Raw genomic sequence first — 24,625 nt, 5'->3', positions numbered from 1 at the left:
GAGATAACGAACTAAATGTTATCCCAACTTTACAGACTTAGAAAATGAGATGTCAAGTGTGGGGAAGCACACCTGTAATTGGCTTTAGTGAGAGAGACAGCTGGAGCTGATCACTGCGACTTCTCCCCAACAGCCAGAATGAGAAGATATCTCTCTGGCTCTCCTGAGTTCTCCCAAAGGGTCAAATTTCACCTCAGCTGGTGTAAAAACCTCCCACTGATTTACTCTACCTATTAATTTCTTTGCAGTTCACCTTTCTTAATCACTTTGCAGCTAAAATAAAACCCAGAAGCAGCCTCAGAGTGCCGCCTTTGGAACATTAATTCTAATGGATACTCCGGGTTCCTGGGCTAGCCATATGCACATCAAATCCATCCGAGGTTGCATTAATAAGAAACTTCTTGAAGCAGTGGGATAGAGGAGGATTAGGCTACCCAAGTCCTATTGATAAATGCATGTCTAAATCTCCATGCAGTCTTTTGTCCCCATATGCTATTCCTATTAATATGTTTACTGCAGCAATTACATTTTTTTTCCTCTTCTTCAGAGGATGAGTTGTTTCGTTTTTAAAGAAAAAAAAAAAAAAAAAAAAGTATGCTGCCAGAATCATTCAGGAGAACGAGTTAAAATAAACAGCTAAAGTTAACTGCAGCCCTGTCCTTCCACAAAAATATTTTAAATAGATACTATTACAGTGCAGCCAGAAAGTGACAAGTGTCAGTTTTCATTAAAATCTTTGCGTATGTTCATCTAAATGACAACCTTTATGGCATGTGGAGAAGTTCTGCTGCTTTTCAATCTTCTTTTTTTTTTTATTTTTTATTTGATCTAGGTGATGATGACAGTAAATAAGCCCCATCTTCTGAGCAATAATGCGCTCGCAGCTGTGCTGGAGCAGCTCGGCTCCCACCCACCACCTCAGAGCCTACCAGGGTTCCCAGGACCAGAAACATTTTGCAGATGAACAAAGGCTGATTCTGTTAACCTCACCAACTTTGGGGCTGCTACCCACCCTTTTCAATTCCTTGCCTGAAATGCAGACCCCTCTATTCAGTGTTTTACTTTGCCTAGCTACTTTGCACTCATTCTGGGGTCACTTCTAGGCTTATGCCATATCTGTCAAGTTTATTTTTTATTCTCCTGTCTGAAGAAAACAAAATTTTCTTAAACCTCTGACATACAGTAGAGCATAGCAGCAAGGGCATGTACTCTGCACCTTACAGGAGGAAGGAGGGGATCTCTCCAGCCCTGTGTCCCTGCAGCAGGGCCAGCTGCCACAAAAAATGCTCTTCAAAGGAAGCTGCAGACCAGAGACTGTGTCAGTCCTGTTGATGCAGGCTGAGAAACTGGGCAAAAATCACTCTTAAGGCTTCTGAAATCTGGGCACTTCAGGTGTTGAAGAAGAATAAACGTCCTTCCCCCCGTGCTGCCCCCTTGGCACTGCCTTACATCAGCCCAGAGAGCACCCGGGGCACCTGTCAAGGAGAGGAATGACAGCTAAACATCTGCCACTTTCTGAGTGCCGTTACCTCGAGTAGGTTTTTGGCATCGTGGTAATAGATTTTATCATTTAATTGAATCACTCACTGTATATTTCTGCCAGTAGGATCAGCAAACACTTCCCAAAAATCAGGATCCTCCTAGAAACTAACTGATGCACAGGAGCACAGCAGCGCAAAGCAGAGCCATGCACATCCATCCTGCTCTTCCTCCGTCACAACCCTAATCTCCAAACACCTGGAAAAGTTTCATTGCCCTGCCTCACTTCTGATCAGGTGCATAGGGGTTTGGTGTCACTCCCCATGCTGAAAGAGGGCTCAATACAGGGCTAAGAACTGAACTCAAGATTCTGGAATTAAACTTAAAGAATAGTCACTTTTAGAAGAAGGAGGTGAGTCACCAGTTTCTTTGTGGGATGCCTGAGACTTGCTGTAGCACAACTGCTTGGTGATAACTAGCAGTTGGCCAAGTAGCTTCTGTTCTTCTAAACTGAAGAGCACCAACATTTTGCAGCTACAGAAGTGAGCAGGAGATAGCAAAGCAGCTCTCCTTGCCATCCTGTGGCAGCAGTCTCAAAGCTACTTTAAAAGGACGAAACACATCTTTGTTTCAGAACGGGTATGTGCTCCCAGTTACCACTCCATCATCAAGGAGATCAAACCCCACACCTGACGTAGGTGGTTTCCAACCAGAGGGTCTTTGTAAGGACAGATACTTTACTAAGAAGGAGGAGGAAGGGGAAAAAATAAAAAAAGAAGATACAGACCAACAGACGCTGTCCTTCACGCTCCCGAGTCAGAAGCACACCTCCTGGCCAGGGCTGGGAACCCCCCTGCCTCTCTGCTCCCTCTCAGAAAGAAGAAATGTGCCACCATGGCTCAGGCTGCTGCGGACAAAGACGACTTCCCTATTCCACAAACTGCTGATAAACTACGCACCAGTTTTTTTAACCTCAGTATAAGTAACCACAGTTTTCCTCTAAATATTTACAGAAGTGCCTGCAGCCTACCACATCTACTAGGCTTCAGTCTAGCACTTGTCACCCTTTCCCTTTTACTGAGGAAAAGTGATCTCTTTATTTGTAGGTCCACAAAGTCATCTGGTCTCTGGATTTCTTCCCAAATCTCTCATCCTCTCTCTGTAAGTCTTTCCTTACAGCCCTGACAAAGAATAAAACCACCACAACCTTTCCCTTACTTTAACAGAGAACATTAAGTAATCTTATTAAATTGCATTTTCCTCTCGGTATCAAGGTTTCTATCTACCTTTCAGAAAGCAAGAAAAGGAAATTTGGTTTGCAATTTAAAAAAAAATAGCCTAAAGAAGAAAACTCTGAATCTTTTCCCCACTTTGCTATCAGCCACAAAACTACCCCATTAAAATCAGCTTCCAGGCAAACTGATGTTTTCCTAACATATGTTCCTCAAAGCTGTGCCAGCTGCAGTGCCTTCCACAGCCAATCACCGTGTTAATTGAGGTAAGCAATGAAAACATAAACACCTAAGTTACAGCAGCTCCTAGGATATTTAAAGCTGACTTGGAGAAGCTATGTTAAGCTATTGAAGTTGTGTCTCCTGTCCTTTCTTGTTTGAAGTAATGAAAGTATTACAGGTGGTTTTGTCTGCTTCGTGCAGCTTGTGGCTCGTAACAGGGACACCAAATGTAGCTTTGGTTCAGTTTCTGAATGCAGAATGGCCTCAGCAATGTTTACTACAGGACCCAATGTGATAAATAAATTATATGAATCTTCATCGTTATCTCCATTGCTTCAAACTGGTTCTGTCTCTAGTCAGCCTAAGTTGAATAGGCATTAACAACAATATTGCAGGCTTTCTCAGCACCAAGAAAGCCAGAGTGTGCACCAAGGACTACTTTCCTCTCCATCGCTCAGTTGTGTTCCTGTTGAAAGATATTCTGTACTTATCTCATAATTCCACCCAGTGGGCCTGGGTGCCCACAGGTCAGGTGCTGACCTTTTTTAGGCATCCTGGCCCAAAGGTGGAACTAAAATAAATAAAAATAAGTAATAATAATTAAAAAAAATAAAATAACAATCCCTGGTTTCTAGTATTATACATCTCAGAAAAGAACCAACAACCTGGAAGACGGCTACTTAATTCTGCTGAGAGTGAGAAAACAAGAAGTCTCTGCTAAGCCACTGACCCTCAGGGGTGTTATCAGTATACAAATTTATATAAACCAGAGGTTTTGCCCTCCTGACTCTCTTTATGCTGGCATATCGCTACTTTGCCAGATTTGCAAGCTCCTAGATAACTAGACAAACGGCTGTATTGTTATAAAAAGCATTAAAGAACTAGACCATTTTATGGTGCATGCAAAATAATTTTCTCAAAAAAGCACAACCCCCCCTCATTTTTCACATTGTTTGTTAACAGGGGCACTGTCCATGCCTTTTGAAAATGTAGGAAAGTCCTATAAATCCAAAGAACCTTTCTTCCGTACCCTATTAAAGGTGAATGGTTGCAATACGAGGTGTAGCCTTCTATCTTGTAGCAAGTCATTTAAGCCCTTATTTATTATCATCTCTGAGATGTTTTGCCATTTTGAATGACAGGAGTGAGTTATTAACTTGATGAGTGAAACAAATGGACAGAAACTTTGTCCTAGTCTGTTGGGTTTTGTTGTTGTTGTTTTTCTCTCCAGCTTCTACAGTTCCTAAAGCATATGGTTTTAAATTAGGGTCTTTGACAGCAAAAACAGAGCACATTTTATAACTCCCAGCACTACAGGAAACAGCTGTATATAAGCATAAACCCAGACAGTTTCTGTCTTAAATCGCTCCAGGACACTGTTGGCCCAGTTCTCAGTTGTATCACAGCCTCTGCTGGGCCATTTCACTCGTGCACGGAGGCTATAAAGCCATCTTATGCAGAAACCCCTTCAGCAACGGGTCAAATACTGAGAACTGCAAAGCCAACCTAGTTGCTCATCGCCCCTGTCTTCAGTGGTCCAGGCCCTTAGGAGGTGCACAGCTCTGCTTCAGCATCACTTGTCTGCTCTCTCCTGAACAGCTCATCTGCATGCCAAGAAACTGGGTTACTGCAGTCTTTGAGGTATTCCCAATTTTGTACAGAGAAAGCCTAGTCTATGCAGAGAAAAAATCTTTAAATCACATTGTCTTCTCTTGGGGAGCTGTCCCTGTGCCAGAAGCTCTCCTGGCACAAAAACTTGGCACAGCTTCTTTTTTTTTTTTTTTTTTTTTTTTTATAGGTCTCTGTACTCACTTGTTACTAATTATAAAATAAAGGTGGGGTTTTTGTCCCCTTCACTGGTAGATTACTTATTCCACAATCATATATTCAACCTAGATTACAAAAGAAATAGAAGTATGACCCTGCAAGCAAGTTGTTTCTCTCACACAGGATAGAAGTAACCCCACAACTATTAGCTGTCATTTCATAGCTTGCACAGGGCAGGAAATGCATTTGAGCAGCTCTTGCTCTTGGATGGGCAGATGCTCTTGGATGTGGCAGGTTTTTAGGGCTTGGAAATTACCAAAATGGAAGGGCCTCAACAGCAGAGCTGACTGAGGAACAGGAACTTTTAGTCAAGAGTATTGACATAAAGTAAGTTTTTTAACTTTTCCTTAAATTTTGCTAGAAAGTTGTCTGAAAAAAAAACAAAACAAACAAAAAAAACACGCTATTTCCATTTTTAATTCATATAAAAAAAAATGTGGAAAGGAGATGCTTGTTATGAGCAAGAAAATACATCCATAGAAAACCCAATTTTCCAGCAAAAAATAGTTCTATTAAAAAAATTCTAAGGAGACTTCGTCAGCTCAGTTGAAAGTTCTTCCACAGGTTTTTTTAATGCCTCTGTCAAGTCACTTCATTTCTCTGTCCCAGTAGCATATTTGAAAATAGATAAGATAATGTTTTTTCATTTGTCTTCTTTTGAGTGTTGGCTATTTACATAAGTTCTTTTGGACGGGCACTCCGGTGTTATTATTTTATCTAGGACATTGCATAGCATGGTAAATCATCACCTATCATTCAGAGTTTCTAGGGACTGCTCTAATACTAGTGATAAATTAGAGTAATTCAGGCTAACTGAATGCTTTTCCCCAGGTTTACTTGTGATTTTCCAAAACTATAAATACATAATTATAGAAGCACAGCTCTATGAGGATTAGTTGCTTTTTAAATTGAATCAGTCTGTTCCCATAGTGTCTTTGAACATGGTCTGATACTTGTATTTGAAAATTTACAAAGTGAATAAGTGAATAAATTGTATTGCGAAGTGTATAAAACTCAGCAAGTTGGAGATCTAAACAAGTCAACCTTCAGGGATAAAAAATTATAATTTAGTTTTTTAGTTACATTGCAGACTTTTTATGCCTTATGTAAAAACTTATTTGTTCAGCTTGTTTGCTGCCAGATGAACTCCACGATGATAGTTTATCATGGTTGACTGAACATAGGAGCCCCACACATATGCTTAAAAGGCACACTTCTGATAGCATCTTTACTTCTTATAAAACCTAATCATATTGAAATGTGACTTTCCATTATGAAATAGAACATATTATTTGTTAGACATCTGTGAAATCAGCCCGGTTACCAAGGCGGCCCATGAAATCAGCTTCTCCTCTGAGTGGCAGATCTCTGGCAGAGGAACTGTCCTTGGCACCACGCTGCAGCTCAGGAACCACAGCTCTAACTAAATCCTAACTGCGGCTCTGCTGCTCCTGGTGGGAAAGGAGAAGACCACTACGGGAATGGCAGAGCAGCAGCAGGGTCATCGGCGTGACTTTGCCCGGGGCCCAAGGCAATCCGGGATCACACAGGGAGAGGTTTGGAGTGCCGAGATGGACTTAAAGCAAAACCATAGCGAACCACAAAGCAAATCTTCCCTCTTTAAGTATCATATCAACAGAGTAATTCAAAATCCCTCCCTTCTCACCAGCAGCTTCTAGGAGAGCCTCACTGAAGTGAAGCTTGGCATGGGGAGCTCCCTGTTAGCGTGGTGGGTGACTTGGCACTGAAACTCTTCACCCTCATCCTCTGCAGACGCACACCTGAACACACAGCTGCAATTGCCATTTGCAGGGGGAATTATTTCACGAGGAGCACTAAGGGGCTGCAGGAAGGACATTTGATTGTCATGGCAATTACCCCCAGAATATGGGACAAAGAAATTGCCTCACGCGGGCATTGCCATCACCTCCCAGCCTCGCTGCCTGCCCTTCCAGAGGCAGCTCAGCATCCGTTCGGTGCCCCAGCGGGACTGGATCGCTGCATGGAGCGGCCACAAAGCCCAGAAGAGACGTCCACGGGGACATCTCTGGGCCTGGTTTTAGAGAAGCGTTTGTCTAAACTTCTGGGATTAGACTGCCAGCAGCACAAGCAGGTGTCGACACAAAGCACTGCAAATACAAGTGGTACCATGAGAATAATGCTGCTGTAGTTGGGCTGGTCGGAGAGCATCAGTGAGGGAAGGCATGTAAGTAGAGGCAATGCCTCACATTATAGAGATTTATACATGTCTGGGGTGCCAAAGTGCAGTGAGAAGCAATGAGACAGCTCTACAGAGCAGACAAAGCTTTTCCTCTGCCAACATTTCCCTGGGGATGTGAGCCCACAGCACGCTGCAGCAGAGCAGCAGCAGACATTGCAGGCAGGGGGTTCGTCTCCACAGCACGCTGAGCAGGCGATGCGCGGCTCCCCTCCGCCCAGCAGCCCTCGGTCCTCCTGCCACAGCAGCTGCAGCAGGGTCCCTACAGGTTTACCAAACACCAGCTTTGCTGCCTTGTCCTTGTGATTCCTCTCAGCCCTGTTTCACAACATTTTCCAAGCAACTGTGTGTCACAGAGAACAAACCTGCATGCCGGTGCATCTTTCCTGGCACCGCAAAATAACAGCACTACAGTTTCTACATTTCCGTCTATTTTTTTCTGCAAAGATCAACAACTTCTGCAGCAAAAGGACACAGTATAATCAGGAGATCATCCGCCTGAAAGAAATATAAATCTTGCAAAAATTATGCACTCTGTGGAGAAGCGTGATGCTGTTTTTAGCATACAAGCACACACACCGCAAGGCCAAATCCATCTATAAGTCAACACAAGCCTCTTCACATCACTTCCTAATGAGAATATATACTCATTCTTTCCCTTGAAACAATTTTTCCAAGTAAACTCCAGATGTTTTGCGTATTCCTGATGACCTGACTTAGCTGGGGCTGCTCTGTTACACAGCAGCTTTGCTGGGGCTGGCAGTAAGGTCAGCCCCTGACTTTCTGCCCTTCCTAGGCCCACTGCTAAACACTTCCCAGCTGAGGAATTACCGTGTGCACAGAAGTGAGCATCTCATGCACACTGTGGGGTTATGCTGTAAAATAGCAGGGGAAGAGCTCACTCGCTCTTCTCCATCCACTGAAATGCTAGGACAAAAACGGAGCCGTGTCTATTCCTCGTGCCTTCAGATAACATCTTTCTTTTCATCTTCCAGGAAAGGAAGCCCATTTGCCATTGTCTGCAGCTACCTTGGTCAGTTCCACAGCCTTCTTAATGTGTCTCTCTCTTCTGAAACCAGAAGGCCTTCACCTGCACAGTTAGATTTGATATCCCAGCTTTATCATTCAAAATATATTGGAGCTGTCTGCTGACGGAAGCACATGGTCACCCAAGGAATCATTACCACCCTGTGGGGACCAGTAGGTTTATTCCAGTGAGGTAAAACTTCAGTACAGAAATTCATCACAGCCCTCTAACCCCCAGCCTCAACAGCTTTGCCATGGCAGGAATTCATTTGTGGGTGAGTTTCACAGTATCCCATAAAGCTATGCCTTAAGTTGAGGAGTTTTCTGTGGGCTGCTGCTGGATCCACATTCACGAGCACTGAGTGTGAACAGGAACTGTTGCCCATCTGCCCAGGTGACTCCAGATATACCTGAGAAGAAAGCTGACAATATCTGGCAGATGCTTTTGTAGGAGTCACCGTGCTAGTGAAACCCTCATCTCTGCTCTGGGTGAAGACGTCAAACAGGAGGGACACAAAACGTCCCCTGAATGACAGAGGGGCAACAACCCCTTGTTCAGGAAACAAGGACAGCAAAGCAAAACTTCACTGGTAGTGAAACAGGCAGCATTAACATGAAAGGGATTTGGCAGGAGTTATGGCAGACTGATTCAACATTAGCAGTATTTTTTCCCAGCTTCCCTTAGAGTGATAACTCCAATAACACTGGAGAATGAGCAGGAATAATAAAGAAAAACAACGCCAAGAAAAAACCCTGCAGGGGTTGAAGCTCAAGAGCTTCTTTTTTGTGACTCCATTATTATATGTCTGGTTTTTCAATTCCTTGGAACACTAAAACCAATAAAATCTCTTTCATTTATAAATTAAATAAATAGACAAAGTGACTTCAGCCCCAGCCTGTGGGACCACCATTGCTGAGTGCCTTGCTTGAATGCAGTGGGTGGTGGTATTTTTAAAGACAACAAGGCCAATAATATGTGCAGACTAGTTCAAAAGATATGCAATTACAAACATTTCCTGCAGAGCATATAAGGTCTGCAGGTTTGTAAGTGCCTTTTAGCTTCCTTATTTTAATCATGGGTCTTGAAACAGCCTGAAATCAACCTATGTCCAATGTAAGAGCTGAACGTTTTTCCTTGAACAGGAGGGGTGGTTTTGTAACCTTGCCCTCCTCAAAGACAAAACCCTGCGCTTGTGAATTGCTGTTGGTCATTGGCCTGACACCAGCAGACCAACCCCAGATAAACCGCTGGGTGGGTAGGTTTATATGGCCAGGCACTCAGCTGGTATAAATCAGTGACCTTCCACCGACTTCATGTGTCACCTTGTGGCACAAGAAGTGCCGCGCTCACGCCAGTTGGCTGGCCTCAAGCTACTATTTTGTAAACTTAAGCTGCTACCAAGGAATCATTTGCAGAACAACAGGGGATTGCTCATTGATTTCTCAAACAATGATGAAGGAGAAAAAAGGAAAAGAAAAGAAAAGAAAAAAAAAAAAAAACAACAAGGAAGGAAATGAAATTTTAACTGTCCCAAGCTGTCAAAGAAGAAACAATGCTCTCCATCTCTGCTACACCTGGAAGAGCTGATTATTACTGCAGATCCCAATTACAGTGACAACAACATGGCTGGTTCTTTAAAAATAAACAAACAGAGATGAAGCAGTGTTATTGATCACTGTTATTAGCATAGTGGGTCAGCATAATTTAAACCCTTCCATTAAGGCGCAAAGATGGGTTTTCAAGATAGGGCATCCATGCAATTATTGAGCTGAGTAGGAGGTAGAAGTGTAATTATGTAAACTAACTAAATTAAGAGGATTGCACAGTTCATTAGAGTCCTTTTTTTTTTTTTTTTTGGTCAGCATTTTGGATCACCAGCTGCTATAGAATTTCATTTCCATTAAGAAGCATTAATTGCATCTCTTCCATGCAAGCAGAGGAGTGTGCTGGTGTGAGCAGCTCTACCCTTGCGGCTGCAGTGCAGGTGTGGAAATGCCTCCTGCGCATCTCCAGCGCGCAGGATGGGCAGCCCCTATTCCCTCACCAAGCCTTCGAGGGGACCACGTTCTGCTGCCAAGTATACCTACGATCACACTGGTTTGTAGGAACCTGTATAATCAACATTGTTAAGGATTTAAGGTGATCCGTTCAGGAAATACGGCTGAAGAGAGTGTTCCATTTTGCTAAGTAATTTCTAAGCACAAAGCCAGGCCCTCAGAGGAGCACCGCTGTGGCCAGAGAGAAGAGCCAGGGGAGGCTCAGTCACCATATGCCTGCCACACATACTGAGCTGAGACGGGGAATTCATTTCATGCTGGGACTCTCAAACAAGCCTGAGAGAGCTGGGCATGCTATTCTGCGTTAATTGCAGGCAGGCATCAGTGCATGTTTCCCAGAGAATGAAAAACCTTGCCAAAAAGACTTCCCTGGAGTCTTGCTGAGAAATGTGGTGTCCATCACATACCTGTGCCAATGCTGCTTCCTCTCCCCTTTCTCTTCCACTCCACTGCAGGGATGAACAAGCCCCTGCTGTGTAGAGGCTCCAGGAGGGATTTGGGAATCTGTAGGCTAAGACCTAGGCATAGCCTCAGATATTTCACACCAGCTCTGGCTTTATTCTCCTTCATTTTACTGTGGGATAATATAAAGGTAAGATATTGCTCTACAACCTACCAAATAAATGCAAACCACACCTTTGGCCCTCAGCAATGGAGAAGTTTCCCATCTATAGGAGTTCAGTCTGAGCAGAGCCATTCAGAGCAGGAGACTTTGCTACTCGTCAGCTTGCCGTGACTCCCCCCTCCGCAGAGGGAGGTCTCTTCATCATCCACCACTGTCACACAGACAGGGCTGGCTGCTGGAGCCCATGCCAGCTGCTCCTATGCCTCCAGACAGGGTGCTCAGTCTGCGACAGGCAAATCCCAGCCTGCTCACATCCCTGCCAGTGCTTCTTGTGCTTTTGCTTGGTTTAGATTTCTTTTTGTATGGAGATGTGTGTTTTTGTTTGTTTGTTGTTCTTGTTCTAAAGACAGGGGATGTTTTCATTGCAGTGACTTAACATGTTTTGCCTCACAGACTGGTTGCTCAAGCTCTTTCCATGTGGCAGTCAATGCTGAAGAGCTTCATAAGATGAATCTCTCTCTCACAGGTGTAACGAGTGTAAATGGACATACCACTGCCAAGAGGGTGACCAGACTGGCCTTATTTGCTGAACAGTAGGTTAAAAAAGCCCTACATCTCCCCTCCACCAGAGAAGCTGCTAAATACAGACACAAATGTCTGCAGGAGAGAGAAATGCTTCTTCACTCAAGAGATTGTTTACATAATATTTTTCCATACACAGGGGGAAAAAAGGACCTAATTTGGATGGCTATGTAAAAAGATGGATGTTGTGCTGTGTGAGGCTGGTATAGAAGTGTATTTTGTGGTTAATGGCTTTTGAAAAGGTTTTACCTGCATTAAGCACCAGACTCCATGCTTGTTCTTTATAAATGAGCATCCTGCAGGTTACTAAGCAAAAGAAACCTATGGAAAGCTCCTCTTGCCGCATGCAAATCATTGCTGCCACATTGGCTTTTCCCCTGCTGACTGTATTAATGTGTTGTTTGCACAGATAAATTAGGAACTTAGAGCAGCACATTCAGCAGCCCTCGGTGCCCCCACCTACACATGCCTTGCTTCGGCACAGGGAGGACTGCTTGCGCACAGTGGAGTTTATTGGGATGACTCATTTGTAATACAGGGATGTGATCACACAGGAACCACCACGGTGCAGCCTGCGGCACCAGGATCAACACTGCAGGCTGCACTTCGGTGCGCCGAGGAAATTCGTAAGGTCCCGACAGACAGCGCACTGCTGTGCCAGGCTCAGCAGGCAGCACGGGTCTGCTACTTTTATTCTGCCCAAATACCTCTTAGCTCTGTAACCCTACCTACTTATTTTCATGGGATTTCTTAAGGCAAGCTTTCCGCAGGAAGTGAGCTGAGCTGCAGCTTTCTTTTCCAAGAGAAGTAGCAGTGAGGAATGGCTGGAGAAAGGCAGCAGGACGGCAAGATGCTGCCTCTCAAAGAGACGGCCTGCTGCAGGCCCGGAGCAGCAAAGAAGGAGCAGGCATTAAGTCACAGCTCAAAGAGCACCACAGAGCAGCAAAGCAAGGTTTAGGAGGAGACGGGAGCCACGTACCATCTTTTGCACGTGAAGCATAAGGTTCCTCACCCTGGTGCAGCAGCAAAGTGACCGAAGCTGGCTGTACATGACATAACCTCTGCTATGCGGGAAGGACCAGGCTGAAAGAGCTGCTGTGAAAGAAATGACTTACGGAGCTGTTTTAAAAAGCTGGACATAGATTTTTCCCTAGGTGAAAACCCTCTGCTAGTTATAACGATGTTCACCATGGTCTAAGTTCATATCAAGATGCATCAATAGAGAATCACTGTGAGATTCCCACATTAAAAATAGTAAGAATATAAGTGAAGTATTCAGTGTTTGTGCTTTTTATGCACAAGTAAATATTTCTTCAGTTTGTCTGGTACGTATTATTTTACAGTGGTACAGTTCCTCTTCATTTAGCTCTTCATGTAAAGTTTCCCAAATGACTGATGCTAATGCAACTGTCAAAAAGGTTGAAAATATTTGACTTTCCTTTTCACTAGCCCAGATCCATATTTTTACACACTCTGGATCTATATCTTTATCTCAAACGGTACAGTGAATAACATTTTACTCGGTTAATCGATACATACCTCACCTCTAGCAGGAGAAAGCTACCATACAGTTAATTAATCCATTTCTATGCCTAGAATTAAACAAACTATGTGGATTGTGGCCATATCTTGACAGCTCTCCCTGCTTTAGAGTCAAGAAGAGAAAGCAGGTGGCCTAGCAGCAGTTGTTGGTATTTTACCTAAACCTTGATATTGCAGATATGTTTGGAGTACGCGATAGCCTGAGTTAAAGGGGAGGGGGAGATACTTCTGCAATTCTAAGATCTCATTAAAATCAGTCTTGACTATTCTCATACATGTTTGGACTTGTAATAACTAGATTATTTCTTTCACCTAAAAACCTCATCACTAAACTTTCAGAACCATCTCACCACATTCCACTGTTCTTACTTGCATCTTGATGTTCACTAATATCAGTGGCACACTTGTGACTTAATTCCCCATTTTGGTTGATTTATAAAACAACTCAACAATACTCTTCTTCACAATTCAAGGTTATTCAGGGCAACCAGATAAGCCAAGGCAGTGATCTTAATTGGACCAGAAAAAGCTATTTTGGACCACTTCTTTGTTGCAGAAGTTTAATTTTGCATTAAAACCATCTACAGGCATTCTGCATAGTCATTTGTTGATTCCTGTTGCCTTCCTTTGCATTCTAGGATATAAAATACAATTCTGTATCTATTTTTATTGGTTGTTCTCACATAAAGAGCATTAGGAAACATTTTTTGTATAAAATATAATCACAATCAATCTAGAGAATAGAGCTGAGATCTTCAGTATGTTGGGCCCACTGGACAAGATATATTTGCATCTGGAGGTGCCATCATAAAAAAGGGAAGATTCACCAGACATTATTTAATCTCCAGTTGCTCTCAGTTCCTTTTCATCAAGCCAAAGGAAGGTATTGTCATCAAGCAACTCTGGCGTTGCTTTTGAAATCATCTCTTCTCTGTTCTGTTGTAGTATACCACAAGGACTTGACTGGAAATGTCAAATTGTACAGCCCTACAGGAAATGTTTAAAATATACAACAGCACAGTCCATAGTTCTAGCACATTTATGTTGGAGGGATGCCAACAAGCCTTGGCACTGAGCTATAAATTTATAATATGCTCCATTGGAAGGTTTCACTTTGAAGTGTGGCTGAGTGGCTAGCAGCAGTTAAGTGGGGAGTAAACATATTAGAGTCAAGTAAAATTAACTGTCACGGCTGGACCTGCCACCTGGAGGAGAAGCATTTTGAGGCAGAACCACAAGATAGGGTATGTGTATGGGGCAGATACTTTGGCATTATGGTCATATGATAGATTATGATAGGTTAGTCTTACACTTGTTTCTCCCCAAGTTTCTTCTGTGGGGATGGAGAGGAGAGAACTGTGGATGAGGAACCCAACAAAAGTGTGTTAAACCAGTCACTGGTCTTCACTGGTAGAGACGTCTCTACCACCTGACTGCCTTCTTTTGGAGTGTTTCGGGGAGAGGGAGGTTGGGATATGCTGCACATCATTCCTAGAGCTGCATTTCTGGCTTTCCTCAAAGCAGTGTGGATGAGCTGTAGCACATGGGAGCCACACACCAAACACACTTGCTGTATTTGTCATATCATATGTTCACATCAGGTGCAAGCAAAGTGATGCTTGACCAGCATGTATACCCTGCTGCCTGCCACAAGCTGATGTAAAACCCTTCTCAGATCCCCACTGTACAAATACTAAAATAAAACTTGCAATTTGCTTCCAGATAAATGCTTGTTTTTGATTGTTATATAAAAAGGTCATATTTGAAGGGCATGGTGCAGACTCATATGGCCAAGGCCAGAGCACTCAGAAAGAACCAGGACAAGTCACAGTCTTTGTATGTCTGACAGACGCTCTCGGCGCTCAGAACTGGTGCTGAAAAAAAGCCCTTGAAATTGCTTTTGAAAGTCAAGGCCATGTTGTGCACAGCACATAAATAAAAAAGTATTACACCATGCATTAGCGTAAATTCCCAGGTGAAATGAAACTATGAAGTGCAACGTACATGGATATTGTTCCTTGGCTGCGCTATGTTCTACTTACTGAAAATGTCTGAAAACCTCTAAAATGCTTTAAAAGGTAAAATGACATGATGCATGTGAGAATGAGACAAAATACGAACTCCAATAAAGCAAAATAAAGCCACTTAGAATTCACTTAGAAACTTGAACTAAATTAAACTGGATTTGCTGTTCAAAATTTACCTACTGATGCTTTTCCACTTTCCTTCTTTCTCCAACTCTTACTGACTACATTTTGAAGCAGAAATGCATCAAGAAACACCAAACTAGAGCATCACCCATCTCAGTGAAGCTGTGACAAACTGTGAGCAACCCTCTTATTAAAATTAGAATCTTTAAACTGTTTATTTCAATGCTTCAGGTAGGCACTCGGATTTCTGCTGTCTCCCACAACCTCTGCAGTAGAATGACTTCACTATTGTCCTATTACTTCAGCTGCTTAGAATAAGAAAGGAGCAGCCACATAACATTTTTATGGCTACAGAAGGGCACAGCAAAGATCCCTCAAGTTTGTTGTCCTGACTTCAGAAGAGGGTAATAAATGATACTGAGGGAAGAAGATAAGAAACAGTATTCACAATGAGTTACACATGGTCAAAGGAAAAAATAACCAAATGGCCCAAACTGTCAAATAGGTTTCAGGATTGGTTATGTGTATATCAGAGAAAATCCCCCAGGAAGTGTTCATCTCGCAGCAGTGGGATCTGGTGTCCATCCACGCCAGGGACTCTGCAAGAGCTTGCAGTTAATATTGTGGAAAGTCATCTGCTGCACATGCACAGTGTGAGGCTGTCAAACACTAACTTTGCAACATCTGAGACAATTTTTTTCAAGTGAGTCAAAGCTACCTTTCCTCTACTGAGGAGCAAGCTCATGGCAAGAGCGAAGTTCTAAAAGAGCCTACTTCTGAGTTATCCGAGTGCATTCACAGCCCCTGAAGGTTTTTTAAAAGAATGGGAAAACTTATTGAAAGAGAAAAAGAACGTTCCCTTTTGGATCGGTGAAAACTGGACAAACAGAATCTTGCAAAATGTAGCAAAAAGAATAACTAAGGTAAGGCCTCTATGTTTGAGGAAAAAGTAGTAGAATTCAGAGAAAGTACCTTAAAAACCGTTAGCAGACTATTAAACTAATGCGTTGAAAAGAGTTCTCATGGAAAATCCAGCAGTAGAAATTACTGAAGGAGTTCAGCTTCTTACTAAAAAGGCTGGGTTTTGGCACAAGAAGCTTAGCCTATACTTTTATTAAATTTATTAGCAACTAAAATCCTTCATTGATCAAGGCTGTCGACTTTTTTAGGATGTAAAGAAGCTCAAATCCAATGGTCACCTTGATATCACAATGCCCTCTGTCCCTTTTTTAAAGCCAGTAGCTGAAGCTGCACCGTAAGGTAGTAATAAATATCCAGTCACTTGTTTCCCAGGCATATTTTCAGTAGTAAAGATAGCTGAAGCAGTACACTGATTAAGAAAACATTATTCCATTGCAATGTAACACAAAGCCTTTGTTTCCTTTTCATGTGATACTCAGAGTACCTTGAAAATAAAACCAAATGATAGAAAGAAATCCTGATTCCAGATATGTAACAGAACTCCCAGCCAGAATCCTGCTAACTCACTCTCTGGTGCATGATATTTCCCCAGTTACTTTTCTCAAGACACATCCACCAAAGCTATTGTGAATTATTTTGAAGAGGACATAAAAGCGGCCAGTCTGTCACAACAACAGCACACCTGTGCTGCCCAGGCACCTGGGACCCCAGACGCAGGGTGTACCTTTTTGTGGGTTCGGAGGGAGGGCTGTGGGTTTCCGTTGTGACTCGACAGTGAAACGTGACAGGGTGCTCTCTGAATACTCAATCATATTTGCTGGGAAGCTGCCTTTCCGCTATCCTTGCACTTCTATTAAATTTGACACTATATGTGTAGATAAAAATAGTCGGTGACTGCATTCTGCTATTATGGTAAAAAGGAGTGCTTTAATATAAAGCTTCCAAACGGTCTGAAGGTCCAGGTTGTGTTAAAAAAGCATACAATCTGCAGTGCTTTGCTCTTCAGACAGGCTTGCTGGGATGGATGCATGGGCAAAAGAGATGCTGCTCGGCACAGGCTGTAGTAGCACAATCTGTCAGTGAACTATATAGCAAATAAAGTGTTGCTTGGAGCAAACAGAAAAAGCACGGTTTAGTCTTAGAAGAGCATGGAAATGGTACAGTAACCTGGCCATGAGCTAGGCATGGTGCAGTCAGTGCCCCATATCCTGTGGTCTTTATTAACGAGGGCAGTGAGTTGTGCACCAATTCTCAGTACTAAATGCGTGCGAGCACTTATAGTTCCCCGCCCCTACAAAAGGTAGGGTACACAAACAGCTTGTTTGTGTTTCCAAACATGAGGTACTTCAATTTCTATAGTCTCAGTAACAAAGTTCTAGTAATCCTTGCCAGACAGCTCTCAGCTGGAGAGGCAGCTCAGGTGGTTGTTTATTTCCAGTGTTATTGCTAGTAGACAGTTTCCAGGCATTATTAAATTCCTACTCCCTAACAACCAATTCCCCATTATTAACATGCATTGACAGCCCACTCACTACCTGTAAATGTACACTGTATTTGGCACCAATCAAGCTTCATTTGCTGCCTGAGACTATGGATTTAGTTTGATGGGCACTATCAAAAACAAACCACAGAACTGCCTGGGGCCAGATAACGCAGATAAGACAGCGCAAACTGAAATTTCATTGAACAGCTGGAGAAGTCAACTGGACATCATCACACCGTGCTGCACAGTATAAAAGGACAGAAGCAATTGACTGAATTTCCAGCAAATTATGGTGTGTTTTGCGGGCTCACAAAGATTTTCCACTCCATTATCAAACAAAAAAAAAACATGATTGTGAAAATTGAGGAACAGGTCTTTATTATCTCTATGAGCATCATGGATACATCTGTTAAGTTGCCTGACTACTGATGCATGACTGGTTAACGCGGTGGAACATTAAACCGAGAGGTCTTTCCAGGTACCCAGACATAACTTCATTTGCCTCTCTAACCAGCAGGGCTCCTCACACCCTGCTGGGGTCATCCTGCTGCAGCGTGGGGCTGGAGAGAGCTGTCCTGGTGTGCGATGCTACAGACCTGCCTGGAGCATGCTGGCAGCAGAGATTTTGAAAACTTAAAAGGTTCAGTCCTGACAACTACAGAGGCAGAAATAATGCTCACAAAATTTTTTCATAAGTTAGCCATCCAAGAACTAGACCTAACCCAACGATGAGTTGAGCCTACCTAACTTCTGACAAAACCACAAACTTGTGCCTGTATTGCATCAACCATTTTCCCTCTTCTTGCCGGTAGTACCTTGTTGCAGAGGACGAGCCCGCTCTCATTCAGTCTCCGTATTATTCGCCACCCATGAAGGCAGGCTATATCAGGGAGCAAAATTGGCTAGTGACGGTGAGGTAGCACAACTGATTAGCAGGAAGCACTCTGATCACAAAGCATGATCTAAAAAATAAGGGAACTGTCAGGTTCCTTTGCCAAGAGAAGCACAGGTAATAAACCTTGCACTCAAAAAAGGTCAGGTTTGGGGCTTTTTGGAAAGGAGGTACTGAGAGAACAGGCAATGTCGGTACTGGGATTACTGTAATAACAAAGGCAGCTATTACAAACAGAGCTCTTAAAGCCTGTTGAGAAAAAAAAGCAGTACTCTTTAATTCTGTTTGTAGAATACAGAAACAAGTGTCCTAACTTTTCAGCCAGGGGAAAATCCCACAACATTTTACTCAAATTTCCAGTAATGTGAACAATCAGTAAGTGACCAATTTTAATGAGACCTCCAAGAGTCATTAGAAAGCTAATGGTTTCTCAGATGATATCACTTTGTCAGTTGATTACCTTGCTTCATGTTGGGAGTGTGTGTGATTACTGCCTTCAGGGATCAGCAGCAGCAGCTCTCCTACCAACAACAACAGCAAGCAGCGAAGCGCCTGACTTACCCTTGCTGCCTGCCCTGGGCTTTGCCCTCAGCTCCGTCCCAGGCAGCCGGCAGAGCTGATGCTCAGTACCTCGAGGGCAGCAGCAGCCAGAGGGCTGCTCACGCCTGTCCCCACTTACCTCCCTGCTTTGACTGCTTCACCTGAGCCCTAAGCGCCTCGGGTGGCTGCTGTGGCTGGCTCACACAGGCCACTTGCTCCACAGAGCACTTATGCTCCATGAGGAGAACAAATGCTTACGCTAGTCAAGAAGAATTTATCTCCAATGATACATTTCCAGGCACCTCCTGTGGTGTTTAACCCACACGACACAGCAGCAGCGTGGACCCGGTATCAGAATGACCTACTCAGAATATGTATAACCAAATTTTCTTCCTACAAGTTCACCCCAATCTAGAAAAAGAAAAAAAAAAAAGAAAAAGAAAAGAACAAATGTTGGAAGATACAGTGATGCTGTTTCTGGAGGAAGATCCTGAGGTAATATCACTTGTTGTTCAAAAGGTGGAGGAGGACCTTTGCCAAGGAAAAGCCAAGACAGTGTTGAGAAAAATTGTAGTCCAGTTGCTATTAATCCCTCTGGAAACAACTTCATTGTCTTGAAGGCTTTCCAGGTTAAATACTTTAACATTTGTCATAGAAAATGCAGAGTATCATCAAGATATCTGTTTGCAGTTCTTGGCTAATAGCTGAAGAATTGAATCAGCTCCATTATTGCCTTTATTACTGACATCTGTTTCTCCCTCAAGATGCTCAAATAACTGTGCCCAACATATTGACAGAGAGGAGAGAGATGCAAACCAAATATGAAAAGCAGCCCTGGGATATTATCAGGCCCATTGATAGTAAATTTGGAAGACTGCTGCTTTGTTATGGCATGTACTTAGACCTTAGGCTAAGAATACAGTACTGTAGTAAAGTTGCCTCTTTTTCTAAGATACAACCTTGGTATTCATACATCTGGATCATACCACCAGTGTTTCTCTTGCTAAGGAAGTGAAAGAATATGTGCTTACCCATAAAAGCTGCAGTAATATCAGATTAAGGGAAAGAACCTGAAAAAAAAAAAAAAAGAAAAGGAATGGGAACAGAATTATCCTTCTGATCACTTGGCACTGAGAACATAAGGAAAGGAAATTTGGAGCCCTTAATGGACATCTCTACTACTACTGACACAGCCCCAGCAAAGCCTCCTGCACACATCATTTATTGTGTACGTTTGGGATATCTTGCCTGGCGTTTTCTACAGAGAAGCATTTGAATGTAGTACAGAATGCTTTCCTCACTCAGACCCATCCTCATGCATTACAAGGGGAGAAGTGACAGTGAAAAGGAGAGCTCAGTCAAGTGGAAGAAACTGGCTAAGTTATTTTGTTTATTATATTCATTACAGTCATGCCCAGGGACAAAACAAGTCTTGGGCACTGTTATGCAAAAATCACGGTGAAACACAGAGTAAGAGCTGGTGTGAGTCCTGAAAAGCTTGCAGCCACATAGACAAGACAAAAGCCACTGCAGAAGGAAAGCATACAAAAGGACTATGAGCAGCAGCAGTTCTGGTAAACATCTTCCTGGTGCCAAAGGAATAATTTTACTCTCCTTTAATTTCATGTTTGGTTTGTGGTGGGTGAAAGGGTGAGCTTCTGGTAGGAAAGGACCAGAAAAGTGGAGAATCAAAGGGACAAGACAGAAAGGAGAGGGAGGAAGACCGCAGGAGCAGAAAGCTGCAGAAGACATAGATGGCTGCACAGGATGCTACGAGGCAGCACTTGATCTACAGACTAGAGATAGAAACAGGCATGAAGACACTTGCCAAAATATTCTCAAAAAAATGTAGAACAACACGGATGAATTGCCCTCTCTGTTGCTGTGCGCAGTTTCCCTGTTCACTAATTCTCCCCAAAGGTCTGCACACAAACAAAGGCAGCACAAGTTCAGTGGCCCCGTCCCCAGGCTGAGCAGCTTGGAGCTCTCCTGCAGCTTCCTTCTCCCTCTGCTGTGACACATGGCATGGGCACACAGCTCGGTACTCCTCTGAAAAGCAAAGCATCAGGGCTTGCAGGTGAGCAAAAATATCACTCCCACCAACAAAATGCTCTCTAAGAGACTACTGTTGTCATTGATCCAGACACTTTGGAGAAAATATTATTGAAAAGCCATCGGACAACATTAAGTATCCTCATTAAGCACTGTCAGGCTGACATTGTTAAGTTACAAAGATTGATCAAATATGTTTGAAAGAACTGCAGGAGCAGCAGAAGGTCTCACAGTCATTACATGATTTTCTCGGGTTCCAAACTGTACTGGGAATATTGTATCGTGGCTGCTTAAATGGTTTCGGGGCTGTCTTTGAACTATAAGCAGAAATTATTCTGAGACAGTTGGAAATAAAATGGGAAGCCTATAATTGTTCATATCTTGGGGGAAACAAGAATTAGTTTTGCACACAAATTTCTGGTAACTCTCCAATTCTGTGAGATAAATTACAATAGCTTGGCAGCAAACAAACAAGTGCTATTTGCTTATGCCATAAAGACAACACAGAAGAGAGTAGAAAGAAAGATATACACACAGAAAATAATCTTCATGGCCGTCCCCAAACCCAAAACGTAGCCAGCCTGGGTTAAAGACACTGGGTTGAAGCCCTGCAGTTTTACCACGTCACAGGGTTGCAGTTTGTCCAAGGAGCGTGTTTCAGTTTTGCTCAGTTTGGTGTTTTTTTTTACATCTTTTCATGCCTCATTTTCCAAGCCTTATTTATTCTTTCTCTCATTTATGCACACTTGGCCCAGATTAAAATCAAAATTCCTGAGGGGGAGGCCAGAACCCGAGAAGGGGACCAATGTGATTTCCAGTTTGGGAATTTCCTTGTAAAACATCCTTTGATAAATTGCAGAAAATGATCTTATTGGTAAATACATTTCTATATTATTCGAAAGCCTGTTTAGTTGGGAAAAAAAAAAAAAAAAGAAGAAGAAGTGAGAGAAGAGAAATTTCAGTTACTTTTACTGTTACTTTTACTTCACTCAGCAGAGTAATGAAGACAATGAATGGGAGAGTCAGTGTCCTGCATCATCCAGGGAAGGCAATTTCTTTTTTTCAGCCATTAATCTTGGTGTCAGAGTCTCTGGAGGTTTCATCCTTCTTCTCTCCATCCAGAAATATTTACCTTATCTTTCAAACTGTTTGAATTTAGGAAGAAAAGAGCCCATCATTTTGTGTGTAATTTCAGCTGAAAATAATTCCAAAAAGCTTTGGTGATACATACTTAAAATTCAACGTGTATAGTGCAGAGAAGCCTCTTAAATTGCTGCTCAGGGGACTGACAGAAATGGGTTGCTCAGTGAGGGGCTTCGCCAACGGGAGCAGATCAGAGCTGTTCTCAGGGTGATGCTCCAGGGAGCAGGGAGAGGGGGCCTGCAGCGTGGAGCAGCTCGCTGTGGTGGCTTGTGCAAGTTTCACTCTTTGTGCCATACAAAACATTCCTTTACCCCAAAGCAGGCAGCAAGAGTGAGCTAGTTCTGCTAGATGCTACCAGATAAAGACTTGAGGGAATTCATCGTACTGTTGTTTCCAAGTGGCATGGAAGCTGTGCACAAGAATCCCTTCTAGCTGAAGTTACTTTGCTCTCAGTGAGCAATATGGCCACAGCCTTTCCCGTCCTCCTGCTGCGTCTTCTGGGGGAAGCGAAGCTCCCTCCCAAGCAGTGTTTTGGGTTCATTTGAATGAGGAAATCAGTGAATATGAGTCGCTAATGCCTTGTTGTCAAGTGATGGTCTGCCGCATGCACCACCCAGCAGACAGCTGTCGTTCAAAACACATGACTGAAAAGCAGCACAACGCGGCCTCAGTTGTCTCCCGCTAATGTACCTCCTTAACAAGGCAAAACTTTGCTTGGGCTTTAAATAAAATATGATGGAGTAGACTCTTCATTAATGCCTGGGCATGCATACACTACCTTTCACCACCTTGCGACCCTGCACAATTTAAAATTGCCACATAGAAACCACAAAGTATAGTTCTTTGCATTTACATGGAAAGAACAGAGCAGGATTATTGCTGCCAAGCAAGCAGTTGTGAGCACACCCTGCTGCAGCTGGAGACTGGTTCCTCGCTTACGGAGTTTCAGACCCCAAAACGTACATGGGACAAATGCAACAACAAGCAGATGCAGGCCCAGAGGACATACAAACGAATCTGCCCCAAAGTCGTGTGCTCAGCATCCTGATCTGCAGCAGGCACGTTCTGCTGGGGCGGGAAGCACAGGATTTGCATGGCAGCAAAGCAGCTCCTGGCCCTCTCCCTAAGCACACCTCCGCTGCTACCACCTGCCACATGCTCACGAGCTGCCAGACAGCGTCTAGATCTGAGTTCGGGCTGTGGTGCTCACCATCGACACTGAAGGGTAAACTCACACAGTGATTTACCAGAAGCCTGCATAAGAAAGGAGTTTTCCAGAATTAGAAGCCAAGTTCCTGGTCTCCAGTTAACCAATGAGCCATCGTACATAATTCAAAAGCTTTTACAGAATATTTCACACATTAATTAGTCGTACTACTATGAATATTCTCCTTGCATCACTAATGCTTTTTTGCTGCTTCCTAACCATATGAGAAGAAGGTTTTTAATCTCTGGAACTTACACGATCTATTTCACTGTGTCTGCCTTTTCCTTCTTATGCTTTTTTAAAAATGTGTTTCTGTTCAGCCTAAGCGTGGCTGAAAGAAATTTCCTCTGTAGCTGGCAGCTGGCTTGCTCTACCACAGAGTTTCACCAGTCATATTCTAACCAGAAATAGGGACTGGGGACCCTAGGGGAGATAATCAGGCTGAGAAGAGTGAAGTTTTAAAGAATAATTTGCTGATTTACTCCCAAAGTAAGCACAGAAAGGAAGAGCTATGGGTTTGAAGAGTTAAACAGACAAGAGGAGAACTGAACAGACAGGAGATCTTCATTTACTTCAATGTCTCCCCTTCAGAGTCAGCAGGTCGCAGGATGCTTGGTATCCAAACTGATCAAGTGCTAGACTCCCTGCGACAGGCTCTCCTCCCCACCTGACGCCCCTCAAGGCTGCTTTCAGCTTGCTGAAATTATTTGGTTGCACGGTCTGGAGAACCTGAGCCTGGCACGTATTTTCTCTAGTGAGGAGACAGAACAAACCCCAGAGCGCACTTCATGTTTGTTTTCATGTACTATCTTAAGGCATCCTCTCCCCCCAGTCCCTGCAATGCAATCCCTGCTGAGTAAACACACAAACAAAACAAAAAGTCCCCCTTTCCCTTTTGAAAAAAAAAGGAAAACACTCCGACTTCGCCTGAGCAGCCCCTCTACTTCTGAATACTCAGCTCTGCCAACACTTGTTTCCCCTGCCTGTAGTTAAAATGCATATGCTGTCTTCTTTTCTCTCCCCAGTCCTTTCCCTAGCCTACTGTGAGACCTGCTACCTGGTTTTAGGCAAAGTAAAATCTCTGCAGACACCACAGGGAACAAAGCCCTTGATATTTTTAGATCCCCCCAGTTCCACTCTCCTGCTCGAGTCAATGCCGGACAGTCTCTCCTGGAAAGACAAGGATGCTAACCTGTAGATCAAAAAAATACTTCTTACACTGCTGATTTGAACACTTATTTTCAGAGGGAAGAGTTCAAACATGCTAACAGAAGGAGCAAAAACCTATTAGAAATTTCTGCTTGTCCAAGCAGCCAAAACTGAAATGTCTATCTGAGCCTTCTCTGTCAGCAGTGTCTAACTCATCTTTTCCTCTCCCTGTAGCCCCATTTTGCTGGCCTGACAGTTTTTCCCCTCTATGCTCTGGAGCCTTCTCCCACCCCCAAGCCACATTTCTTTCATCCTGTTCTCTCGGGCCGTGTCTTGG

Source organism: Anas platyrhynchos, chromosome 6, assembly GCF_047663525.1.
Source record: "Anas platyrhynchos isolate ZD024472 breed Pekin duck chromosome 6, IASCAAS_PekinDuck_T2T, whole genome shotgun sequence".
NCBI lineage: Eukaryota > Metazoa > Chordata > Aves > Anseriformes > Anatidae > Anas > Anas platyrhynchos.
Note: the sequence above shows the minus strand (reverse complement) of the source record.